Source organism: Cololabis saira, chromosome 20 (assembly GCF_033807715.1).
Source record: "Cololabis saira isolate AMF1-May2022 chromosome 20, fColSai1.1, whole genome shotgun sequence".
Lineage (NCBI taxonomy): Eukaryota > Metazoa > Chordata > Actinopteri > Beloniformes > Belonidae > Cololabis > Cololabis saira.
This window is the reverse complement of record NC_084606.1, coordinates 29,850,265-29,870,332: the sequence shown is the minus strand read 5'-3', so window position 1 is coordinate 29,870,332 and position 20,068 is coordinate 29,850,265. Positions and strand designations below refer to the sequence as shown.

At 39.5% G+C, this 20,068-nt stretch overlaps 1 protein-coding gene across 11 annotated transcripts in view; it reads left to right on the top strand.

Annotated features, from left to right (window-relative positions):
* The window catches only part of LOC133419940 (receptor-type tyrosine-protein phosphatase delta-like), a 441,109-nt gene that overhangs the window by 190,734 nt on the left and 230,307 nt on the right, over nucleotides 1-20,068 (top strand). For all 11 annotated transcript variants that reach the window (XM_061709430.1, XM_061709428.1, XM_061709424.1 and 8 more), the window contains exon 7: nucleotides 11,824-11,867. The gene's annotated coding sequence lies outside the window, so the exon portion shown is untranslated. The remainder of the gene's footprint in view (nucleotides 1-11,823; nucleotides 11,868-20,068) is intronic.

Sequence of the window (20,068 nt, the reverse complement as noted above, 5' to 3'; positions counted from 1 at the left end):
CGCCTCAAACGTCACGTGATGACACCTTCTGTATTTGTGCCATAATTGCAAAATTCAAAGATGCAATAGTTCAAATTACATGATGGTTGTCAAAAAAAAAATAGTTTCAATTAGTGTGGAAACTGTCACATCATTTCTGTTCTTTTCTCAGGTCGCAAAACAAAGAAAAACTAAACATTAAAAACATTCTTTCATTTACAGTGTTTTGAACTGAGACATTATAGCTTTTTAGTTTCAGATACAAAAAATCTGAAACTTCATAAAAGGGCCAATATCTCTCAGAGGGGTTTTTAAATCTTTGATTATTTTTATTTCTCTATGTATCTCATTAAGCCTCTGAGGCTTCAGAGCATCATTTAATTTTTTATTTTTTTTAAGTTTGGAACCTTTATTTGTTATATAAAACCTCTCTGAAAAAGGAGAAAATAACTTGGGGAGACAATATGATTAAAACGAGACATATGAAAATGATCACGCAAAAAAGGACAAATTAAAAAAAAAAAACAGTTCACAGTAGTTTGACAGCATATTGTTCATAAAGCATGTGAGGATATCAGACATAAACTATATTACCTGCAGGATGGTTTTCAGTCCATTAAATGTAGTAATAATGTAAAATATCATTGTATTACCGAATTCCTCTAATTATAATTTCTATAATATAGTTTTAGTGCCAGATTAATGCACCAGATAGTTGAAAATGTGGACAGCTTTTAAGTGTAAGCAATAAAAAAACAGCAATTTAGGAAAACTTTCAAATCAGCTATTGGCACTGGAACCGCATATATCAATTCTAAGCAGCTATAGTGTGATGAGGAGCAACTTCTTAGCATTATTGCCCCCGATTTAACCGAGAACTCAAATATTAAAACCTGCTCTGAGAAGAGAAAAATCCCTGACCTGAGCCTATGCGGTGATGTAGCTGAGGAAATACATTCAGCCAGGTATAAATATTGCACAGCCAGTACACGGATGGCTTTTTGGCCAATGAATTATTACGTAGTCCAGTGGCTTTGTGCAAACCTCCGAATATATCTTGCTTATCTTCACCCTGCAATAAGCTGTGGTTGGGGAGTTGTGGTTATGGGCACGGCCCACATAACTGTCAGTGATATCAGGAATCCATCTCACTCATCCCACATGTGGCGGTGTGCTTACACTCGAGCACGCTCAGCAGCACTTAGTTCACATTGAAAACAAAAAAAACAACCTAAAACTGTAGAAAAAAGAAGATATTTGTATATTTGTCATCACAAACACAATGAAACATAGGTTGAGGAGCTCCTGTCGTCCTCTGTCATCGTTGCTTCTCCACATCCGGAGGAGCCAGGTGAGGCGGGTCGACACGTGGTCAGGATGCGTTTTGGGCATTCCCATCCATGATAAGGACTCACGGAAGACCCATGACACGCTATTGAGATATCTCTTCATAGCTTGGCAACACCTTGGGATTTTCCAGAGAGGACTGGCAGAGCTGTTTGGGAAAAGACAGAGGTGTGTGGCTCCTTGCTTGACCGGAACTCGTATGAGGAGCGGTAAACGGATGGATGGAAAGAAGTCCATATTGTATGGAGTACATGCAAGGAGGAGGCATTTCCTGCATATTGGAGCAAGCCTGACAGAGAGAATTGCTCATTGAACTGCAGCTCTTTGAAAGAAATGAAGAAATCTGCACCGACTCTCCGTGCTCGTTCTCAGAAGAGCACATCTAGATGAATGATGATGAGTCCATTTGATCCGCATCAGTAGAACAAGGATGTGAAATTAGTCCACCTTTTGAATTTTTCCTGCTAAGTCGCCTTTCATTTACATAATATTATCTTGTAAGTCAGCAGAGCGTGAAGTTAATAGTTAATAAATCTGATTGTGGCAATACAAAAAGAGGGAGCGGAAATCAAAATAAGTATCTAAATGGGAAAAGGACTTTTTGCCCGATGCACAGCATTGTCGGACTGGGGAAACGCCAGCCAGGTCGGGTCTTTTGGTGATTAGCAAAAAAGCATAATCCCCAGACTGCTGACACATTTCTTTTGAAAACCGGCCGTCTGAAAAAGACAGATATGCTTTTGGAATATGGATCAAATCTGTTTCAGGTCAGATAGCAGCTCGCGGTGTCCCAGGATGAGTCTCCGCTAAGCCACAAACAGACGGGATTAGAGGTTGAAGTACTGCCCATAGAACATCAAGAATATATGAAAAAAAGAGGAAAAGATAACTTAAGATAACCTCCAAATTACAAACTTAAATACAGCAGCTGCTTCCCACAATGTGTGCTCGCTGACTTTGAATCAGCTGCAGTGGGTTGTTCAGAGGATGTGTTGCAGGATCAATTTTGCAGCTTTTTGTAATTTGTTGTAATAAAGAAGCTAATTATTTAACATTACATTGTTATTATGATAATGAGGAAACAGCCGTTGAAAATTCATTGGATTTCCTCTGCAAACAATTTGTGTGCAGAGAAACCGAGACAGTATGTGTGTGTGCGTGTTTAATGAAATGCACGGATTTGTCTCAAGGCGCTTTGGAGGTATTTAAATCCTAAGCATATTTCTTTATTTAAAAAAAAAAATCTTTTGGCCTTTATTTCAAAATGGCTAGACAGGAAACGTGGGTAGAGAGAGGGGGGGGGGATGCACAGTAAAGGGCGACAGACCAGGATTCGAACCTGCACCCCACACGAGAGCGATAGCCTCTTAATATGTTGGGCCCGCTCCATCTGAGCTATGCAGGGCCCCTAATCCGGAGCATATTACTGAAAACTGCACAGCTCCTACTCGTCCTGTGCCTTTGGAAATGTATGTAGGGTCTTATTGTAAATGCATATACAAATGCTGAACAAAAAGAACTGATTACTGGTGACACACATGATTAAACACATCATTTATCATTGCATATTACTGTTTCAACAATGTGTAAATGTATTTCCACCTTTTCCCAAAGAAATAAGACGCATCCTTAAATTGGGAGCCTTTATTTTGTAGGAATTACATTTCGCCAGTTTGAACAATAAATTAAATGATGTGTGCTTCAAATTTAGTCGTCATATTTTCTTCTTTTTTTAAATATATGCCTGTTTCCTCATCATAAACTGGTGTTATTGCCAAACTTTATCCACATAATCTAACCACAAGATGGTGCTATGTCACAAGTCTCAACTGTATGAACATCTGAGGAAGCCTGAAGACACATTGTTAAAATGACAGCAATCAGTTTATTATAATTTATTTCACAGCTGGTTTATTTTCATTTATATTGATTTTAAGTATCTAATTTAGGGGTTGGTTTTACATCGAACTAAAGCCTCTTTCTTCCTGCTTTTCAAAAGCTGGACGAGTATCAGCAAATTAAGAATATTCAAACATCAAATTCATTTTCATGCACAATCAATCTTATTGAACGGTCTTGTAGATTACATTTCAGCTATTTTCTCCATTTTCAATTCATGTTTGAAGAACGGAACACTTAAAAATTCAACCCCAGAGGGTTCCTTTCAGCAGGACCTAACTTGTCAGATGAGTGCACATGAAAGAAGAACCAAACATGTAGATTAGAGGTTCAGCGTCGCGCTTTGACTCTGTGAAGCTTTGTCGACGTCGTCACCGGGAATCATTAGAGGAAAAATAAATGTGTGCACAAACTGGATTTGAGAAGATGGGGGCGATAATAAAATAGTTTACCTTGACGTTACAGTAAAATCCAGTAGATGGCAGTCTGTCAATATCAAATCGTCCTTTACGTGTCCACACACAGCCGCCGGTGAATGTGCCTCCCATCATCAGCAGAGCTGCCTTCCTTGCAGCATCTTCACTGTGCAGTATGACAGGTGGATGCAAAGTGACAGAGCAAATTAACTTTTATTGCTGCTGTAATGAAGTATAAAAGCTATTTTGATATGGTGTATACCGTACGTATGGAAAAAAGTGGATTAACGGCTGGGTGAAAAAAAAAGTCCCCTCTTCTCTTTCTCTCCCTCACACAGTTCCACAGTGCTTCGTTTGCTCCCCTTATACCTCTCACGCTCCATCTCTCACACTTTTACAAAGCCGAATGGCGTTACCACCCACCACACACACACATTGTGCATTATATACACACACATACGCACACCTCCTCGCCATCTGTCTGTGCAGCGGCCCGTGTCTCTTTGCACTGGGAGCAGTTGGGGAGCAAGAGAGTGAAAGAAAAAGTGTCTCTTGGCTCTCAAGTGCTGGATTCCACTCCTCCCCAACCAACCCCCCCCACCACCACCACCACCCTCCTGCTGCGCCGTTGTCTGTCAAATGGTCTGACAACATCACGCTGTCTGCTGATGGGCTCTCCCTACGATGGTGACACCTAGACAATTTACACTTATGAAAGCACATTCCAGCTCTGTTCATTAACCACAGTGTCATTTCGTCACAAATGCGGGAGCTCAGCGGGACAAAGAATAAACAATTTACAAAGAGTTAATTCATTAAAAAGACTCAATATCACAGATGGCAGAATTGCAGAATCCATTTCTTCACTGGCAGCAAGAAAAGAGTGCAGAAAGTGAATGTTATGTTTCAATTTGAGCTCTGTAGTTTCAAGGAAGCAGAGGATTTTTGTCTGCATGTCAGACCCACACGCACTCACCACACTCGGCAGCAGTATGAGGATTAAAAATCCACAACAATAGAGATGAAAGGTGTCATCAAGGCATCTTTATTTTTTTTCCTCTGTACTATATTTCAATTTTCAAAGAAAAAGTTTTATGGCCAGCTTAAGCAATTTAAGGAAAAAAGGAAAAAAAAGAATAAAAAATTGCACCACCTCTCTCTGTCTCCTCCATTTAGTCAGCTGGCAAAAGTGCCTTCATAACGCTGCTATTTTCAGCCGGGGTGATAAGAAATGGCAGCTATCAGCAAGGCGTCTGGAAGCTGCATATAACTGTTATTGTGTGTGTGTATATAAAAATTGATTTATGTCACCTATCACTTAGCAGGTGCAGTAGGTGGATGAATATGGGCTAATATAATATTATGGAGGGAATGGGGGTTAAGGAAAGGGCCGGGTGCGGCCACAAGGTGAAAAAAATATTTTTAAAGTCCAGATGCAAACTACTATGAACTTCTTTTTGCACAACCAAACGGTTTGAAAGGCTAAAAGTATGTGAATTTTCCATGTGAACCAAAGTTTCCTATTGTGACACAAATTTCTTCAAAATCAATCAACAAGCATTTTTACTGGGTTTAAAAGTAGATTTAATTTCTCGTAATTAGAGATGCCCAAACCAGCCTTTTTTTTTATAGCCCTGATATATTGTCGATAATTGATATTGATTGCAATATTTTAAAATAAGGGAGGTGGTTGTTGCTGTTTGTTGTTTTTAAGTTGAACAATTGGCAATTAAAGTGCAAAAGCCATGGAAAAAAATAAACACTTATATCCAGCCAGTATTGGCCCTGGTAACAAAACTGCATCAGATCAGTCTGTGTATCTATACTTGTAATCTTATATTGTAACGTGGCTCGCAGGTGATTAGCTTTAGTTCCTCAGCACGCTCCAGACAGTGTGACTGATGGAGTCCAAAATAATTCTTCATGGCCTGTAATCTGTTCTTCTTGTTGGTGTTGTTACTACTCACATAATTGTGCCATGTTCATGTTGCACACAGGTTTAGTGTGGGTTAGGGCCTGTATTCCACCAGGAATCCAATTCAATCTTCGATATAAATGCATATCATTTTCCTTTGGGGATTATTCATGTATTGATCTGAATAAATGCAAATTTATCAGGGTTTGGATGAGTAGGACCCAGATGCAGGAGACGGAGGCAGCAGGACTTCTAAAAAAGGTGGTGTATTAACTTAAACCACTGCTGAGCAGGAATTACAAAAAAGAATCAACAAAAAACAAGGAGCTAAACTTTACCAACCCCCCCTCCAGAAACATGACATGACACAGGAACCGTACGGATCTGCAGGGAGCAAAGGAAAGGCAAGACGATATACACGGAGGGATTGACGAGCCACAGCTGCAAACGATGAGGGCAGATGGGAACATGGGAAGTCAAGACAAAACTAAAACACAAGACATGGGATTTTAAAATAAAACTTGATGCAAATACAAAAAACATGACAAAACCGTGACAGAACTGAGTTGGAATGGATATCACTGGACTGAAGTGAGTAACATATTTGGTTCGTAATCTTCCTAAGAGGCACATTGTTCTGGTTTGAAAGTAAAAACAAATGTTGTCTCTATGATTACGCCATTGATTTCATTGTGGGGATTGTGCATGGACCAAGAGCTGTATTCCAGTCAAGTCATTTAAAAAAAACGTCTTTGAGAGAGATTATGATAAATGACGGTTCTCTTGTCTTACAGCTTTCCACAAAGAATCTTTTACCATACGAAGTTCTGGCCAGTTCCAGCTTACTTTCACCTCTGGTCAGGCTCGTGCATTGCTAGTTTTGTTGTTATATCAAAGCTTTAATAGCATCCAAATGTATTTCCCAACCTCTTTGAGATACATGTGGAAGAATCCAGGAATCCTTCTCTCTCAAACCTAAACTGAATGGAATTCTGTTAAATGGTACAACTGATTAATCAGTCACTGTGGTTTCTGTTTGTGACGTCATAAAACCACTGGAAAATAATTACAGTACTTTGATTAAACAAGACTAGGGGCTCCTAAGATCTCACAGTCTTAAATGAGCATTATGTTGATTTTGTTTCGGAGGAGGGCTTAAAATAACCTCACTCCTTATTCCCCGGTGAGAATGGGAAGAAATGTTGGTTTTACTTTACGTTTACCTCACTTCAAGGATCAAGAAAGAGAAGTCTGGCTCACTTTGATTAAAGCCTTTGAGGTTTGGTTGAGATAATGTTCCATCTCTTTGAGTCAGTCAAACCTGAGATTTAAGAACAAATTATTACAATTTTCTAACAAGATAGACTTGAATCCAGAATAAAAGAAAAATAGATCAGATACATATCAAGAATTTATGCATATTAAATTCCAAAAATTGTTTTCCTCAATCAAAGCGGCTTTCCTAATTTCAATATCAGTCCCCCATCCTTGTTAAAAAAGAACGAGGAGGGAAGTCAGCTTTGCGACAGCACACAGCCCTTCATGTTTACCCCTTGGCGCAGAACTGATGTCATGTCCAGACTTGTAAATCAGACCCATTGAGGTAGCATAACACCAATGATTATGACAGCCCGTCGCACGGGAGCAATAGAGGGACGTTGAGTTATGGACTTGGGGAGGACGCCCAGAAATGAAGCATCTCACAAATGGAGAACCACTTTCTCCCCCCCCAAAAAATCAGTCCCCAGATGGAGACGGATGCTGCAGGACGGATGTGCCGCCCAAATTAGTCGATATTAGCAGCTCAAAAACAGTCTTTTTGTTTTGTTCTTTTGTTTTTTTTTAAACGGTGCAGCAATTTAACTTCATTACTGTTGAATAATGTATGAAATTATATTTTTAAAAGCACACTCACTGATTGAGAAAAAAAGAGATAAAAACGCAGCCAAGATATCTTTGAAACGTTTTGTGTTTCACTGGCATCCAATTTATCATTTAAAGAGATGACTTCAGGCTTCCACTTCCATTCACCGTAGATTAAAGAGAGCGCTGTTTGCATTCTGTTTTATTCATTCTGCTCCCTTATTTGGAAGAGCGATCATTCATTCACATTGATCGTCAGCCATGATAATATAATCAGGCGTACAGCCTGACAAGGCTGGCCGGTCCGATAGATCAGAGCTGCTGACAGCAGAGCTATGCACAGGTCATAAACCCTCACCTTCCCTGTTTGACCTCGCATCAATTTAGCTCTTTCCAATATGAATGCAAATAACATCGCATTTTTGGTGACATGTTTATGGTTATCTCTGTATCTCCTCCTCGTTCCGCCCGCTGTGCCTAAATGTGCTGACGTTACTGGACTAATGGGATTGGGTTAACCTATAGTCATATATAGCTATAGCTACTGGTCAGCCTGCAACACCCTCCACCCTAAACCATAAACAGGAGCGTAATCTTGCACATCCTCACACATACAGTGTGCATACCTAAATACGCTCTACCCCAGTCACTTGTGTATGCATTGAGCTGATAAGTACCGCAGTTCATTTTCCTCATGGCAAAGCACAGTAAAAAACTGGGGAGTAATAATTGCTTGGAGGGGGGCGGGTTGTGTGTGTGTGTGAGGGTGAAGGGAGGGGGACCAGTATGAGGATGGCTAAATATGCTTGATTGCCTCCTAAGCTTTGGTGCTGTGTAATGAAATATGGCTGCTGCAGACGAGCTCCGGTGCGATAGCTTTCCTGTCACTTTCTCACTTGATCTTTTTTTCCCCCTTCTTTTTCTTCTTCTTTTTTCTTCCCCCTGCTCCCTGTCACACTGTTTCTGACATTTTTATCTTTGCTCGCCCATCACGGGTTGTTGCTGGATAACGTAGTCCCTCTAAGACTTTGTTGCTACTGAACAAATACCTTTTTGTGAGAATATAATTGAAGAGGCCAAATCCAGCCTAATTGAGTATTCCTTACCACATCAAAACGGCAAGCGCCTCAATATTCGCCTGTTCTACAATTTAATTTGTGGATTCATTAGCATAAAAAGAGTGCACAGACAGAACTCAGATAACAAGGAGCTCAACAAAACACAGAAGTGATGAGGTCAGGTTATAGGAACTAGGAAGCAGCCATATTGTCACCTGGGTAATTATGGTCATTTGTATATGAGCATGGTAAAACTAATGCAATTAAATGTCAGTGAAGCTTTGCTGCAATCTGGAAACCCTGAGGCTAGCTACTGTTGACTTAGCCTCTGGGGACAATGTTTATGTGTGATTCTGATGTAGCCAAAGGATATCCTGTTGCCTACTATCAGGATTTAGACTTAGTCTTCTGTGCAGTAGTAATTTAATTTAGATGCAAGTCATTCAATTACTTTCAATTGTATATCATCCATTCTAGGGCTGGGCGATATGGACCAAAAGTCATATCTCGATATTTTCTAGCTAAATGGCGATACTCGATATATATCTCGATATTTTTTCTGTGCCTTAATTGGGGTTTCCCCCAAAGCATTATAGCATAGCATCTCTGTTAGATTCATTTTTTTCTGAGGCAAACCCTTAAAAAAACAGTCAGTTTTAATACAAAGCCTCGTGCCAAATGTCACACAGGTTCCTTTATTAACAGAGGTCTGCACAATATCAAAATGTATAAAACAAATGAAATAAAAATAAACTGCCTGCATATATAGAATAAAAATGCTTCTTGAATAAAATAAAACAAATATCCCTTTCCTGCATAACAATTAAATTAAAATACACTGTAATTAATACAATGTAGACAGTAACAGGCAGACTTTTCCACTGAGGTTGACAGTTGTGCAAATAACAAAACATTTGTGCAAATCTCAAATAAAACATTCAAGTCAATTTGTCACAAAATAAGCTATATCAAAATCATTAAAAAAAAATGTAAAAAAAAAAAAAATATATATATATATATATATTTTTTTTAAATCGATATAAACGATATTGTCTCGTACCATATCGCGTTTGAAAATATATCGATATATATTAAAATCTCGATATATCGCCCAGCCCTAATCCATTCATAATAAAAGTCTTCAAGGCCCTTTGAATATAAATCAATCATGTGTTTTGTAGTCTAACATACAGTCCAATCCTCTTCACTTTGGTGCAGTCTGCTATCTTGAACAAGCACGAGGCGAAACTAGAGAGAAACAACTCACTATTAACAAGAAGAAACCCCCGCCAGAGCCAGACTAATGAAAGGCAACCATTTGCCTCCTGGTTGGGAGGACCAGAAAGAAACGTGACGTTTAGTTTATCTACCTATGAGACACTAAAGAGAAATAGAGTTAACTGCAGTTACAATGGCATATACATACGAGAGGAGTAAAGAAAGCAGCATGAGGAAAGACCTCAGTGAATCATAGGAGGTTCCCCAGAATCTTAAGGCCCAACTTAAGGGATGGTTCAGGGTCACCTGAGCCAGTCATAAATCTAAACGTTTTAAGTTAAATCTTTATGGTAGAGAGGGTGCCTGCCTCCTGAACACATACTGGGAGCTGCTTCCTAAAGAGAGGAGCCTCTGTCCATTCTACTTTTGGAAACCATAGAAACCATAAATAAGCTTGCAGGCTTGGAGTGAGGTCCTCTTTTGAAATAACATGGAACTATGATTTCTTTAAAATGAAGAAACACTAATAGTTTATATGTAAGGAAAATAAATCATTCAGTCAATTTCTATAAAGGTTTTAGTCCCTTTTGGGGTCATGCGGTTCTGCTGGAGCCTATCCCAGCTGCCATCAGGTGAGTCTCACCTGAAATAATAAATTGTTGCAGGATGGCTCCTAAAGAGAGAGGCACTTTCCATTGACTCCCATTTTAAAATGTCCGACTTCAGAGCAAAAAACTGTTTCACTCTCAATTGTTTGATTTCACATCCATGATGATTCTGAGGGGCTGTAAATATTTTTGTACCATGCTGGGATAATTTATAAAAAAGCAAGAAATGTATTTCTAACATGATAGATTGACAGTCAGCTTAGCCAAATGTTAGCCAATATTGCTTCTTTTTTCATAATCGTTATGCTACCAAACTTATCAACTACATTTGATTGACATACAGTAGGTGTGTGTTCCCATCAGCATCCCAGGCAATATGAGGAAAAAGAGGTTTCAAAACTGCTCTTCAGGAACCAGTGGGTCACGTTACTTAATGGTTTGTCCATTGTTTTTACAGTCTATGGGTACAACTTGTAGTCCTACGCTCAGTCCATCATAGGACCACACAGTAACAAACAAAACAAATATGCATACTCACAATCATTCCCGAAAGACAATTTACAATCAGCAGTTACCCTAGCTTCTATGTTTGGGGGGGGAAGTGGGAGTCAAAAATCTCACACAGAAAGGCCTTTGGTGAGACTTGGGCCCTGAACCTTTTAGCTTTGTGGCAACAGTGCTAAATACCCTGCCAATAACTTTAATAATAATAAAATAGAATTGGACAATGCAACTCAGACAATGCAGAATAAAGGCAGACAGACACAAATCATCCGTGCCTGAAGATGCTGCATATTTATATACAGTTATCAGTTTATGGAGATTAGCTTTTGTCCCCGGACTTCTGCTTTTGCATTCAAAAACAAATCAGCAGACTACATTCTCAGAGAAAATTAACTCTGAATTAAACTCGAATGATAGGTTTTGGGCAGATAGTCCGCTCCAATTATAGCATTCATAATTATCATTCCTTATCATCTTATTTGACGACCACAAAACCCCTAAAATATTGTTTTAATAGATAAAGAGTCAAAAATAAAGACTGTCCAGCTTTAAAATTAAATACATTAGAAAATCTTTTAGCCACCAAAAACAAATGTCTCCGTTTTGTTTAAAAAAAGCAGCTAATCATTCACGAGAATATTAGGCATTTGCGAATGAACACAATCTCCCCGACACACTGCACAGAATAAAGGGATAGTTTTGTCATATTTCGGTTCCATAATTTGTTTTACTATTTAAAGGGAACTATAATTACACTTGTTTTTTATTATTCTCAAAGACAATCAATAATTATGGGCATGCTATTCATGACTGTACATTCGATTTTTCTAGAAAAATGCTCTGCGCATCTTTTCTCTGGATTTTCTGTATATTCTTGGATACTAACTGAAGCAACAATATGTTTTCTTAAGGAAAGTGTTATGTAGTCAGTTAAAATACAACTTTCTTTACACATATATCAGTGATTAAGCCTAATTGATTAAGGTGTTGTTCCTTCTCTGTCTTTCTTAATGCAGATCTCTTTCCTGAGATGTCAACCACAGGATGAGGCCTGAGCCAGGTAAGACAATGACAACTACACTCCTCTGACCTCTATTTTGCATCTCAGCTCAACTTTATTTATCAAGTGCAACACAAAGTGCTTTACAGAGCAAACTGAGTCTTAAAAACAAAACAATAATTGATGTAACAAATGGAATCAAAATACAAAATAGTGTTTAAATACAGTAGAGCTTAGATAAATGAATGAAACTTAAGCTAATAAAAACAGAACAAAGGAGAATATCAAATAAAAGATTAGCAGTCACCTAGGACTTAAGGTCCCTAAGACAAGTGTGTACGGTAACTTAAGTAACTATATAGTTTTATTAGGCGCAAAGATGAGTATAATTTGCTTAGTTTTGGACCACATTAAGGGTGCTCCTGTGCTCTTTTATTAAATCCTTCAAGTTTGTCAACCAAGGATTTAAGCTGAGCATGTCTCCAAATATCCATCTTTGTTTAAAAGAGGAATTGCTTCACTTGAGTGCTGAGACAGCCCAGAGTATATGTCAAGTGATATCCAATCAAGCGCTAAGCTGAGTCTCCACTTCAGCTCAATCCCTCCCATCTCCTGACCTGCAGCTGTGCAGAGGGAACAGACTATATCTGGCAACCTAAACCATTTTAAAGTGACTGAGGGCGAGAGGGAGACTGGCACTGATGGGACCAGACTGGGACTGTGGGATGCAGAGCTGCAATGCGCCCGGGTCTCAGAAGCCTGATTGATAGAGTGTGATGAGACTGTCACCGAGCAAGGAGAGCAGCACAGAGATAGACTAGATGTAGGGAGGGAAGTGGGCTGACCAGGGAAGAGAGATAGGGAGAAATAAATTTGAGAACATGTGAAGTATGGAGAGGGCAGATGAAGTAGCTGGATGGAATGTGTTTCGCTCACATGAAGGATTGGGAGGTGGAGGGGTTTAGGCACTGACAGAGAGGGGAGTCAGAAACCAAAAGATGGAAAACTTTGCTTACAGAATACGTCTGCTAGACCTGGACCTGGCAGATGCAGTTCATACGAAGGTGAATGGATTGAACAGAATCCAAAACACGGAAACGGCTGGAAGCTGTGTTTAAAATAGAACATTCGAAGGCCCTGTATGATTAATTACTTGGATAAGGTAATGCCTACATGTTTTTTACTCAATTCTGGTATCAACCAAAGCAAAGACTTTTGAGGCTTTGTTTTAAAATACTTCCTAAAACCTTAGGGACACCTGGAAAACTCCATTTAAACCTTTTTTATTTCTCATTTTCTGGTCAAACTCAAACCAATTCTCAGAGGGTTCCAAAGGTGAACCAGGTCTGAAGTGGCTCTGGCAGCAGCCCAGCACCAGCCCGTGGGCCAGATACTAAGCACTTTATGGAGTTTCATGTGTAAAACTGGATGCACACAGGCAGACATCACCAAATGCATTCTGTTTTTTTTTTTTCTTCGAGATTTACAAAGCTGTAGGTAAAGTCTCCCTTTGCATTGTCTGCAATCGTGAAATCATATGCTAGCTCACAGGCTTGTTATCCACAACCATTTTTAGGCACACTCATCTACTTGTTAATTTACAAATTAACTTGCGCATCAATTTACGTATTGCTTTGCATCGCGAGGGTGAAAGCAATACGACTAGTACTTGTAAAGACAATGAACAGCTTTACCAACTGTAGGCCTACACATGACATTAGTGAAGTAGAGAGACAGGAACTACGTTTGTTTGCTGCTGCTGTTCTGAAATCAAGAACAAAACAAGCAGGAACGGAGAGGCAGAAAAGTAACGGATGCAAACTTGCTATGTTGAGAATGAATCAAAATCACGGTAGATAATCTCGCGCCACCGTAGCAGCCAAGCTCATACACGATATCAGTTTGCCGGGCTCTAGTTATTTATGGCACCCGCATCTATTTTTTCAGCCATTCATTTTCTATACCTCCTTCATCCTGTTCAGGGTCAGAGAGGCCTATAAGGAGCTGTCATCAGGCCAGGGGTCGGGGGGAGGGTGAGCACGGTTACAGTTCATTAAAGGGACATGTGGAGACAAATGAGACCAACAACCGCTCACGCTCATGTTTTTAGACTGGAAGGAAGCCGGAGCAGCCATAAAGAAACAACCATGATTAGCCAAGATAAGAGTGTATTATCATAATAAAAACTAATAAAAAGAAACAAAATCAGACAAGGAGGGCCATAAATTCCCAGAAAAATGTTCTGTTTCATGTTACATTCTTTTAAGTTTTTCTCTTATTTCCACTTAAACATCATAATTCAAGTGCTCCAAGAACATGCTACACATGGTTTGAATAATGTGGCCCCACCACCGCCAATCCATGATTAACACAGGACACTGATCTCACAACTAAACCAGATGTTGATGGTGTTTATTTAAAGAGTTTGACATACAGTATAATAGTAGTAGAAGTAAAGGTGCGAAATATAAAACATCTGGTCCAATTTACATGAAAACAGCTGAAAACATTCAGAGACAAATAAAACTTTGCTTTCAAACTCAGATTTCCTGTTCAGCATATCCATGCGGATATCATAAATGTCTTGTTTATTAGTTTTCCGCACCTGCTTTGAACGAAGCACTTGATCTAGTGGCCACATGTTGTGTTGACAGTGGCTTGAATGCAGGTTGGCTCGGACCTCCGCTCTGTGAACTCCACAGTTTGTGATCTCAGACTCAATAAAGGGACTGTGTTGTACTTTTTTATCTGTGCCTGAGGAAAGATTGCTGACTCGCCAGAATACCAAAGTTATTATTAGCGTCTCACGTGCGGAGAAAAGCTGTGTGTATATGTATGTCAGAGAGTGGGGGAGAGCATGAGGGAGAGCAGTAGCAGCAGTGGCAAGTGCATGTAGGAGCAGCGTGAGGAGTTCCTATTTCCCACCTGCTGAGCTCTGACCGGGGTCCCAACTCCTGCGTCCGCCCCCCCCTCGTACGTTTTACCAGCGGGGGCTTCCGACCGACCAGTCTGCTGAAGGCAAGGCGACCGGGTGAAACGAGCGATTCCCATTCAGGGACAGTGTGCTGCAGAGACTTGCTCTGTGAAATGGTTGCTTACTTTGGCACATCAATGCACTCTTTTCTTTGTGCACTGCCACAAAATGATAGCCAGGAAACGGGGGGGTGGTTGCATTAAGGGAGAGGGTTTTTTCTTGTATGCGTTTGTTTGTGTGTGGGTTTGTGTGTAGAAGGGTTAGGGTGTTAGCCGGGCATTTAATGATATTTGCCATGGCTGCTCTGAGTGAGTGCTGTTGGAAGAAAATCTGAAGTGCTTTGCATAAACTCAAAAGACATGCAATATTGCTGTTCCCCTTTGGAAGAAAGAGTTCAGTTCCCAGTCTCACCGGATATGAGAATATTCAACCGCTCGACTGGAAATTTTGCCAATATGAATGATATTAGTGACAATCATATTAAAAAGCTTAGCAGTGCCAAAATGAATTCTGCACTTCCACAGTGACGAGACTCATATTTCATACATTTATAACACGGCCAATGTTGCATACATTGGTTCATAACTATGAGATTATATTTGCTTAATGTAGAATAATTCTCTGTCAGATAACCACACCAGCTCAATAAATACTATGCTTTTTTATAAATTGCATATACCTTTTACATATAGTGTCTGGATCCACACTGATAATCTGGTTCATTCCAGATGACAAATTTGATAAATTAGGTGATGATTTAAACTCAGCCAATGACTTTGCAAAGACAATAACAGTGAACGGCATATGTGGCCTTTTTCAGACATGACACCTGCTTTTGAATGCTTTTATCAATCTGTTTAAATAATGGTATTCAGTCATGAAAACAATGTTCACTTTTCTGTTTATCTATCTTACATCTTAAATATAAATGCATAAAAATCCAAGTTCGCTGTGAAATGTGCATTGCATATGTCAGACAGTAAATTAAATAAAAATTAAAGGATCTGTCTCCCATTTTACAATGGAACTGAAGGAACCACAGGTAAGCCTGCAGTTGGAGAACCAACTGTTTTCGAATAGTATGGAAATAAGTTTTTTAAGATAAGAAAGAGTTTGGTTCTTAATGGACATATTCTGCTTTTAGTATTTTCTACAGTGGTAATGTATAAAGATTCATATATGATGAGATGCTCAAAGAATCATATCAATATGTGGTTCATGCAAGACAACAAAAGAATTTCCTGGAGCTAAAGTCGTTTTGCTAAGAAGAAAGGGCAGCTGTAACAACTACAGAAAAACTAGAGAGTCTGGGACTGTCGCAGAGGAATAGTAGTCATAAATCCAGGTGGGAACACTGAAATAGGCTGTTTGCTAATGAACGACCAGTTTAAACATTTTAATTCTCTGCATGTATAATGTTGCTGATATAGGAGTCTTGTTCTGGGTTGAGGTGTACCGGTGTTCTTGTAAGCACAGCCAAGTCAATATTGCAGCTGAGCTTTAGTTATATGATAGAACACACAATTTGATGTGTAGATATTTCATACTTAACTCCTTTACAGTTTACAAGCTCATGAAATATATCACTATAAATCCAAATAAAACACCCATTGATTTCTATGCATCGTCTCCACTGCTTTGCCAGGAAATGCAGACCAGAAAATTAGATTCCGGCCTCACATTAGCGGTAAATATTTTGGTGACAATTTTGATGTACAGAATTATGTAGCCTTTATTGCTACATGTGAATTAGCAACAATGTTTTTCTCTTAATACCACTAAAGCCAGAGTTGAAGCCACAGTCAGACTTGTGCACACATGATGGCAAGAAAGTGCACTTGATTATATAGCTGAAAGTAGGAACAAGGAGACAGAAGAGGACAGGATGAACAAAAAAAGAAAAACTGCCTCTCAGCTTTGATCGCATTGAATACCTTGATGTCAGGGAGTCCCATTTTTACGTCGTTTGAGCTTCAGCAGGCGCAGGATGCTTGAATCTTGGTCATCAGCTGTCAAAGCAGTAATCAACAGTGTTTAGTAGTAATTCCATGCGCTGCCGCATTTCAGCGTGTGAAATGTCAAAGTGTCCATTTTTCCCCTACCCAGAAACTATACTGTCAAGGCTTTGGCTGTCAACGGCTGGACGGAAGAGGCGAGACAACAGCATGGAACTTTCTACGCTTTACCCATTAAAGTCAGAGCGAGTGAAAGAGTGGTCGACTGCCAAGTCCATAAGAAAGAGATACTTTCAAAAGGGGAGAAAAGCTGTTTCAAATGGACACCATTTTGAAGACATAATAATAGCTATTTAATAAAACTGAGGAATGGAAAGCAGAAGGAGATTCACACAAAGGCCAGGGAAGACAGACAGGAAGAGAGATGCCTGCTGCTGCGTCACCTGCTGTAATAATAGTGTTGACATTCAAATGAAAAAAATCCTACAATGGGATGTATAGCTGAGTCTGCAACCCTGCTATTGAAATAGAAATAACACATCAGGAAATAGTAGCAAACGTCAGGACTTTCCATAGCGCACGCTGAAAACCACTTGACCCTTTGACATCTCACAAGTGCTTGTGTTTTATAACTGAGTGTGTGTGTGAATTTCTATCCAGACAAGCTCGGCTTACACATTAAATGAGTTAATTCTCCCCTCAAATCAGTCGCCCCATGCCTCCTGTACATTGAAGCCATGAAGAGAATCATCCTGTATCTGTGTTTACAGCCCATGTAAATGGAGTTAAACGTCTGTCAAAGTCAATTATTTCCATATTCTCTAATGACATTAATTTGTTCTGATTCTGTTCACACTTCTAGTATTTAGGCCACACCACCCTCAGAGTATCCTAAATACAACCTAATTCAAAAACTGAATGGATCATTAGTTCACAAATTCTTCCTTGACTCACTCTTTCATGTACCATACATGCTCCCAAAGGGCCTTTATATCAAAATCGGATACAGCTGATACCATATTCAGCAATTTACATACTTTATTCTCTTTTAAGTGCTCAGCAGTCTTTTATATCAGCATGGACCTGCGGTGATTGAGGTAGAAACTTTACGCGTAAGAACTCAGTGGCGTTTGAAGGACTGCAGATATCAGCAGATCCTTGCTCACGCGGAAGTCAATACCTATTATGGTAAAAGCAATAGTCAATACAGTGTTCCTACATGGCCAGTTCTAGATGTGTCAACTTTCAAAAGCCGAGGCCCTTCCTACAGCACTTTGATGGTTTAACAACATTGTGAGTTCAAAGTTATTTGAGCACAAAAATAAAATAAAAGCTTAATATCTTAACTTTACGTAAAATAAACTCTTTGGAATGGACTACACCATGGGGCTAAGGCATGCAACAAACTACGAATGTTTTAAATAACTCTTCAAAACTGATGGTCATTAACTGGCTTTCAAATAAACATCTTTAAGTCATTGCAGACCCTTGGAATTATCTACATCATGGCTAAAAGGCTAAACTTTTAGATATGACGTCAAATCCAATGATAAAACTCCATTCTCAAAAGGAATTAAAGCTGCAAGCAGTGATGAATGGGCCCTCGCGCATGCAATTTTCACCAATAAAAGTCAAGGACTCAAAACTAAGTCCGATGACACCACCCATGACTCTTTATGTCAAACCATTCAAAAGTTATGGCAGAAAATAGGAACTATCAAATATCGACCAATCAGAAGAAGGGGCGGGGCTAATTTGCACCAACCATGTTCAAGGACTCAAAACCATGTCCAATGACACCACCCACAACTCTTTATGTCAAACCATTCAAAAGTTATGGCAGAAAATGGGAACTATCAAATATGGACCAATCAGATGAAGGGGGGGGGGGTGCTTTTTGGCATCTATCGTCGCCACGGTTTTGACTGAGAAAAGTAATGCGCGTAGTCGCAGGATCGAGCAGCACATTTTGATGTATAACACACCTGGGTGCACATTACGGTTCGGGCTGCATTAACGTCCGAAGAAATGGCATAAATTGCGCCAAAATTACACGATTAATTCAAAATGGCCGACTTCCTGTTCAGATTCGGCCATGGCGCCAACAGACTTTTCTTTAAGTTTTCTTTCATTTTTCGCCAGGCCTGGCTTGCGTGCAAAATTTGGTGACTAACCCTAACCCTAATAAATGTTACAATGACATTTTGACTTAAAAATTACCATTCTTTGAGGAGAAATATACAAAACATAAATCATCACTGTATTTTGCATTCCAAACAACATTATCAGTGGGGCGTAGATCAAAACGTCTTTAGAAGGAATCGGAAAGGCCAATTAGAGGGTCAAAATGTTAGTGTCGAGTGACGTTCATCAACAGTACTTATCTGTACAATCTCAAATCAAGCATCAACCCCATCAGACAAAAGATGTGAAAGGAAACCTGTGAACAGGAGGCAGCTGGATCTATTTTACTGAACCAAAGGGAACATAAGCTCTCTGATTTGTCAAGTACCAAGGATGAGATCACAGTAGAACATAATTAAATGTTTAGTATGTATTTTTCATATATATATATATATATATATATATATATATATATATATATTTATATACACACACATTTTCTGGAGCCTTGTGGCATGGGAAGTGTAAATGAGAAGAGGGAGCAACATTGTAAGGCCAAAGCAGTGACTTTGAAGAATAAAATCCCATTTTTTAAAGCTGCTACATCTAAGATTTCCACTTTAAGATCTTCAAAAATCAAATCAAACACTTAAATATATACAGCTGAAAATATTTGCTAATATAGTCACCTCCAATTGCCAACAGATATATTAGCATGCCAGATATCTGGAGCTGTTGGAGTCCCCATCAAAGCTACAACCAACTGTAGGTTGAAGTGGCTTTAATCAGAATACCGTGGAGCAAGGAGGAGACGCAGCAAATGTTCAATGACATGCTCTCAGCATGCCACAGTTGGAGTAGGTTACTACTTTTTCAAGACTTAACTAGGGCCCGAGCACTGACAGTGCAAAGGCCCTATTGTATCTGTAGGAGGTTTTGTTTTTCTTATCCTCGTTTTTCTTCCGACGAAATGAGGGCCTTTTTGCCCCCCTAAACGTGCCCCCTAGAAAACTTTGTGCCTCAAGCCCCACAATACGGTTTGACGTACATGCACGGAAATCGGTACACACCTGTATCATTTTGTAACTTAAAGAAAAGTCTCCTGGGGCCATGGCCGAAACCGAACAGGAAATCGGCCATTTTGAATTAATTGTGTCATTTTGGCGCAATTTATGCCATTTCTTCGGCCGTTGATGCGGCCCGAACCG